Source organism: Drosophila mojavensis, unplaced genomic scaffold (assembly GCF_018153725.1).
Source record: "Drosophila mojavensis isolate 15081-1352.22 unplaced genomic scaffold, ASM1815372v1 contig_79, whole genome shotgun sequence".
Taxonomy (NCBI): domain Eukaryota; kingdom Metazoa; phylum Arthropoda; class Insecta; order Diptera; family Drosophilidae; genus Drosophila; species Drosophila mojavensis.
The window spans coordinates 58110-65882 of record NW_025318904.1 but is presented as its reverse complement, the minus strand read 5'-3'; the positions used below and the strand labels follow the sequence as shown (position 1 = coordinate 65882).

General features: G+C 37.5%; 2 long non-coding RNA genes across 2 annotated transcripts; one reads left to right on the top strand and one right to left on the bottom strand.

Annotated features, from left to right (window-relative positions):
• Positions 1-692: 692 nt before the first annotated feature.
• On the top strand, positions 693-2171 carry LOC116804705. The gene is made up of 2 exons (XR_004364712.2): positions 693-1479; positions 1533-2171. It is a non-coding gene; the product is annotated as an uncharacterized LOC116804705 (long non-coding RNA).
• Positions 2172-7345: 5174 nt separating this feature from the next.
• On the bottom strand, positions 7346-7773 carry LOC26528530. Its single transcript, XR_001448949.3, has 3 exons — positions 7714-7773; positions 7566-7637; positions 7346-7496 (listed from the first exon to the last, which is right to left on the bottom strand). It is a non-coding gene; the product is annotated as an uncharacterized LOC26528530 (long non-coding RNA).

The window sequence follows — 7773 nt, the reverse complement described above, 5'->3', positions numbered from 1 at the left end:
AGCCTCGAGCAGACGTGACTATTCAACAAAAAAAAAAAAAAAAAAAAAAAAAAAAACCACAAAGGAAACAAATACTCTGCGCCATATATTAAAACTCAAATTACCCCAGGCAAATGCAATCTTAAACTTAAACTACTACACTAAATAACAAGACAAATATTCCTAAAAGACTAAAATTCACTAAATGAAACAAAGTCTAAACAAACAATAACTCAGACTAAGGGAAACAAGCAAAACAATAAACTAATGACAATTCTACAAACAAAACAATAACCTAAGAATAACAAATAACCTATTTATATACTATAAAATCAGACTTGGTAACTTTCCACGTCTTATCTGGAAATAAAAAGATTTATAATAATAAAGCCAGTCCTTTTGCTACATATATAAGCACATACTTACCCATCCATCATCAACTTGGCTGTCCTCTCTGGTGCCACCTGCAATGAAACAAATTACATTGAAACAATATAAACAACTTTAAACTATAACACAGTACTCACCAAACAATAATTAATTCCTGAATCCTAATAAATTGAAACTACTTACCAAACGAATCCAACCACCAAATAAGAACAAAGCTGAAAATACACAAAATGTTTAAAATTCGATAACGATAAAATTGTACAAAATACTAAAACTCGATAATGATAAAGTAAGCAACCCTACTCAAAGATAAATTGACGCGCAAGCTACGCTAGCACAAATTTAACAAATACCGCGCGCGAACACAAATAATTCTACGATCCAATAAAATAAATCATCGCAATACATGCAGTTGAACTACTCCAATAAATAAATTACCGCAATACATGCAGTTGAACTACTCCTGCCGACAACTTTTAATGATACTTAATATAATAAATATGCAAGTAAACGATGAAAACAAATATGTACTTACCAATCTTACAACATGGCCGCCTCAACTAATTCCTGCTGCAAATAAAGACTAAAAACACAAGCAACAAAACAAAACGGGCTAAACTTCTAATTACATATGCAACACTCGCAACAAAACTTTCTAATAAAAGTGCAAAACCCTAAGTAAAAACAAAATAAATACGCTAAACAACCATAATTATAAATAAATAATCGATTTAACAAAGCAAATAATAAAAACACTTAACAATAAATTAATAAATAAAACAAATGTTAAAATGGATAGACAAAACAAATAAATAAACTTATAACTAATACACGATATTTCAATAATATACCCACCTCGCTATACACGCTACTGAGTGAATCTTGCAGTCAAATCTAACAAACAAAAAATAAATAAATAATAATAATAAATCCAAAAACTTAAATATAAACAAAGTTAAAGCCCATAGCAAGCTAATAATAAATTAATATTCTTACTAATAAAACCAACAATAAATAAAAATCTCAAAAAAAAATCAAGCAAAGCAAATAAATAAACAATCACGATATAAGAAATTCTAAATAAAGACGAACACTATGGAAAGAAACAAAGTAAGCAAAAGCCAGAAAATAAAGGGTGCCTATGAATAAATAGCAAGTCTCAGACTAGCCTCTCTCCTGGATCCACGGAGTACTTACAACCTGGACATAGCTACAAATAAGAGCATCGACAGCAGCGCCTTCTTCTGTCTTCCCCTCCGGGCCACTGAAGACTGGATGACAGCGACTGATGACGCCCCTAGAGTTATCAAATCAACAATACAACTAACAAACCAGCTAAATGTAATTATATTTAAGAATAGTAATCCAAATTAAATTTAAAGAATAGTAATCCAAATTGAATTTAAAGAATAGTAATCTAAATTGAATTTAACGAAGAAAATCTGACTTAGTCTTTACTCTTCCCCACCAAATTAAATCTGTATAAATAACTACAACTTTACTAGATAGATATATATATGTATATAAAAAAGAAAACACTCAATTATTTGTAAAATTCAAACTTTATTAATAAACACTTATATTAAGTTTCGCCTACTACTAGCTTATAATACTTACCACATAAGTGAATTGTAAATAAGCTGCCAACTAATTTCTAGAAAGTACTAACGCAAAGCACTGAGAAATGAATAAAGACACCCTGTTCCCTCTTCTCTCACCTTTACGCTGCTGGGCAGCCTAAAGCTTGAGGCGAGAAAAAGCAGGGCAATTGTGTATGTGATTCCCTCGCATGCAGGCTGAAATAATACGAAGATGGATCAGCTTATTACTATGTTGACTTTATTAACAAACTGCATGATGGCTAAACACGTCAATGACACATCCAATATTGCCTAGTTCTCTTGGAAGCACTTACACATTAAGGATTCTGGTTTTGAATGCAGCTGGTCTGTATAATAAACTGGAAAGATTTTGAATCCCAAACAGGATACCAGTTCCAGAAGAGATGACGTTTCCAGACAGGATGCCATTCCTAATCAAGATATCTATACATTCACTAGCACATAATTAATCAAACTACTTTTGTATTTCACTTCACATTTAATGTAACACTCACATTTGAGACCTACACACAATAGGCGTCAACAAATTTACTATATTATACAGTAGTATAGCAGTAAATAAATAAATATAGTCAGTCAGTCAGCCTCATGCGGACCTGACTATTCAAATCAAAAAAAAAAAAAAAAAAAAAAAAAAAAAAAAAAAGCAGCTGCAGGTCAGCTGATCATGAATGAGATAGGAAGGGATGGGGATCATTATTGTGTGTTCTGCCTAGACATACAAACAGAAATAAATGTCTAATAATGTATCTGATGCACATATTGCTAATAGACGCAGCTGCACACTGCAGACTGCTGTATCTAATAGTACCAACAACATTAACATCTCCATATGGAATGCTGCTGGTATTACAAATAAGCTTATTGAAGTAAAGCAATATGTTATTAAGCATAATATAGACATTATACTAATATCTGAAACCCATCTGACGGACAAGGACAACATTGTAATTGACGGATACATAATTTATTTGGCAAACCACCCTACAAATAGGCGCAGAGGTGGCGCAGCTTTTATAATCAAACAATACATCTGCCATTACGCTATGCGCTGCTCATCCTTGGACTCGCACCAAAGTGTTGAAGTATCAGTCAGCTTACAAAACGGCAAGCACGTAAATATTGTGGCCATTTACTGCCCACCGCAAGTAAGCTGGACTGCGCAAGACTTCAGCAATCTTCTGAATTTGCTGGGCGACACGTATCTTGTAGGTGGTGACTGGAACGCAAAGAGCCAATGGTGGGGAAACGCCAGATCCTGTATTAGAGGCAGAACGTTAGTAAACAGTATTTTCCAAGAAAATTGCAATATTCTGGCAACTGGGTCGCCAACGCATTACCCTTTCAACTCACGCCAAACTCCATCTGCCATAGACTTTGCGCTTTTCAAAGGCATCAGGCGAGATTTGCTGGCCATCACTGACTCTTTCGAGCTAAACTCGGATCACCTCCCATTGCAAGTCCAGCTGGTTGAGAAGCCGATCATCAGCAAAGCAAAAGGCCATCTTCTGGATTTGAATGCTAATATAAGCAAATTTCAAAGTTACCTAAACGACAGAATCTTACTCAACACTGAAATCAGCAGTCCAGATGATGTTGATGATGCTGTTGATATTCTTGTCAAAAACGTCCAAGATGCTGCAAACTTTGCCAATGCGCAGTGTCCACGCAAGATAACCAGATCTAGGTTTCGAGTCAAAAGCCAGACTCTCCAGTTGATTGAGGCCAAGAAGCAAATCAAACGCTATCTTCTACAAAGCCGAAATCCCCCTGGCAAAGCAGATCTGCAATAGGCTGTCAAATCGCATCAGCAAAGATATAAAATCTGCAAAGCAAAAATATGAAGAAGAATTATTCAGCTCTATCGACCCCACAGATAGATACAGTATGCAAAAGCTCTGGCGACTTACCAACGAAATCAAGCGACAGCCGGCTCCAAATCTGCCACTATTAAAGTCCAGCGATGGCAATGGCTCTAACGCCAATAATGTATGGTGCAAAACAACGGCGGAGAAAGCTGAAGTCTTTGCTGATAGCCTTGAGCAACGCTTCAAGCCTCTCATCTCTGCATCACCTGGCGACTTGGCCGAAATTGAGGCGCAAATTAGTCAGTCACCAGCGTCTGCCTTGGTCTCTTTTCGGCCAGTCACAGTGACAGAGGTCATTAATCATATTAGCACGCTGGAGAAGAAGAAAGCAGCTGGTTTAGATAATATCGACAATCACACTATCAAAGCGCTGCCAATGAGGGCAATACTATACCTTGTTTTAATATGCAACAACTCACTTCGAATGGGCCATTTTCCTACCAGCTGGAAGTTAGCACTGGTCAAGATGATACACAAGCCCGGCAAGCCCACGCAGCATGTATCATCATACAGGCCAATAAGTCTCTTGTCTGGCTTATCTAAAATATTAGAGTTCTTAATTCTGAGCCGTATGCTTGAGCAAGACGCACTTACCAATGCTATACCCAGCCACCAATTTGGCTTTCGCAAGGCCCACTCAGCTGAGCAACAGCTTGGGCGAGTCACGCAGTTCATTCTGAAATCATATGAAGAACATAAGTATTGCTCTGCTGTTTACTTGGACATAAAAGAAGCATTTGACAGAGTGTGGCACTCAGGTCTGAGATACAAACTCAAGATGCTCTTACCTGACGCTCTGTATCGAATCCTTTGCTCCTACTTAGCAAATCGATCATTTATTGTTGAATGCCATGGAGGATGCCGCTCTGCAACCAAGCAAATACACGCTGGGGTGCCTCAAGGCAGCCTGCTTGGGCCAGTGCTGTATAACATATACACCAGTGATATTCCAAGCCCAACTTATGCCTCTGGAAATAAAATCCTCTTAGCCACTTATGCCGATGACGTCGTAGTCCTCTCAGCAAACTGTCGGCAAGCAGATGCGTTAGCTCAGCAACAAGCATATATGGACAAATTAGCTCTGTGGGCGAAGAAATGGTGCATTACAATAAACACTAGTAAAACTATGCACATTATGCATACTTACAAAAAGGATATCGCCATACCAGGATATCCGCATTGGCAATGAAACAATTAAAAACGGCACTTCACATCCTTATTTGGGTGTCACTATGGACACAAAGCTGCACTTCGGCACTCATGTCACCACTGTCGTCTCGAGGATTAGGGCACGGCTGAAAAAGATAGATTGGCTGATTAATAAAAATAGTAAATTGTCTCTAAAAACTAAAACGATAATTTACAAACAACTAGTTGCACCACTGTGGCAATATACTATACCTGTCTGGGGTGCGCTCCTATCCGAAACTCAGTTCGACCGCATCAGAGTTGCACACAACAGAGCACTGAGAACCATATCTGGCGCTCAATATTATATTTCAAATGCTCGCATCAGATCTGAGCTGGGCGTTTTATCTGTGGATGAATTATTTAATAATATTTGCACTAAATATTATGATAGACTGCGAGTACACAGCAACAATGAGGCTAGAAGCATAGCCCACTATCCGTTTGTACCACAGCGGCTAACTATGCCCAGATACTCTAGCCTCGTCAATACTCACCTGGCTAATGAAATCGAGTTGCGCGCACAGCGACAGCAGCGAAGACAAGCGGAGTTCGACGAGGAGCTACACGCTAATTATCTTCGCCGACATCCGCCCGTATACGGCCCGATAACTTTACGCGAGCACAGCCGCAACATTTTAGCAGAGAGGTTCACGAGGTCATATCCGGCCTCAACCCGCAACTCCAGCGAAAATCTTCGCAGAATGGCAGCGCGACGCAGAAACGAGGCTCGTCGCAACGGCGCGCCATCGTATGACGCAGTCCCACACACCCCCACCTCTGGGGCGACACAAAATATAGGCGACGCTACTGCCTCGCAGTCGCGCCTGCCAATCTTTCGACAACTGGCGCCACTGCCACCCACAGCGAGCACTTCGCGCACACACCACACAAATCCAGGAGATTCTTCGGCCGATGCAGGCTGGTCCTTCCCCAGCAACTGATTGCAAGCATATACGCTAAAAAAGAACATAAATCTACATTAAAATTCAAATTGGCAATTGGTATATGCAAGCAACTTACCTGGAAACTGGTCGTCCTCACATATCCTATCTGCAAAGGGTATCCTAACAAATAAAACTCAAATTGAATTTTATATTCAATTAAAAGTTTTATTTGGCACGTATGCATATACACACATGCAGCAAAACAACACTACAATGCACTGGCTTAAACTACACAATCATCTTAACAAAACTGGCGGCGCTGCTCGGTGATTGGGATGTGGAGTCTTCTCAGCTGCTACCTCTCGTTCCACCGGATGATTCCCTGCAAATAAAAACAAAACAACATTAAGTATAAACACTTATATACATATATGTATAATTAACATTACTCACTTCTTCGGCCTGTCGAACACACGTTCACTTGCACTTGGGAGAAATTGCTGAAACAGACGAATAATTTATTAATTAATATCTAATTATTAATAATTATCTCAGTATTCTTATTAGAATCCATACTTATCTCTTTCAGTTGCAACTTTTGCAATTAATTGCACTCTGCCTTTTCATCATATGCTTTTCAAACATATGTTTTGTCTTTGCATATCGATAGACAGGGATGCACAATCACTTTCACGATCGCACTTACGATGTATTTAATAAATTTTAACTAAATTAAATATGCTAAAATGAAATGAAAAACCTATTGAAAATCAAATATTGAAATGAAAACAACTATTACTATTAATTATATTACTCTTATACTACTAATACTATATTTAGCTTAAACAACCTATAAGGGAAAATGACTAGACTTTGTCTTGAATTTTCTCATTCAATTGAATGGCGGCATTATGGCAGCTAATTGATCTGCGCATCTCATAGATGCAGCTGTATATGAATTTAATTATATTAATTATCTCTAATTACATATTTATACTACTTATATTTGAATTATATTAATTATTACTACTTATATATATATATATATCTATAATACTTATACTCTATCTTACTCATTAGTTTACAACTAGCAATTTAAGCATATCAATGTCATCTGCTCTTTTATACGTACACATATATCACAATGGTGCACTGCTATCTTTTGTTGCACTTGTGGCCATTTAAACTAATCATAGTTTCGCTAAATATCGACCGAATGTATATTTTTTAAAGTATCTTTTAGGCGCAATTTTAATTCTAAGAAAATACTATTGTCAAAGTATTGCATGAATAAAGAGCATCTCTATTTTCTCTTTTCCTCTTCATCTAGCTGCTGGACAGCTAATATGAATGAGAGGAAAGGGAATAAGAGATCATTAATGTGTGTTCTGTCAAGGCATACAAACAGGAGGGCACGTATGCATATACACACATGCAGCAAAACAACACTACAATGCACTGGCTTAAACTACACAATCATCTTAACAAAACTGGCGGCGCTGCTCGGTGATTGGGATGTGGAGTCTTCTCAGCTGCTACCTCTCGTTCCACCGGATGATTCCCTGCAAATAAAAACAAAACAACATTAAGTATAAACACTTATATATATATATATGTATAATTAACATTACCTCGCAGCCATTTTGCGTCACTCACTTCTTCGGCCTGTCGAACACACGTTCACTTGCACTTGGGAGAAATTGCTGAAACAGACGAATAATTTATTAATTAATATCTAATTATTAATAATTATCTCAGTATTCTTATTAGAATCCATACTTATCTCTTTCAGTTGCAACTTTTGCAATTAATTGCACTCTGCCCTATTCATCATATGCT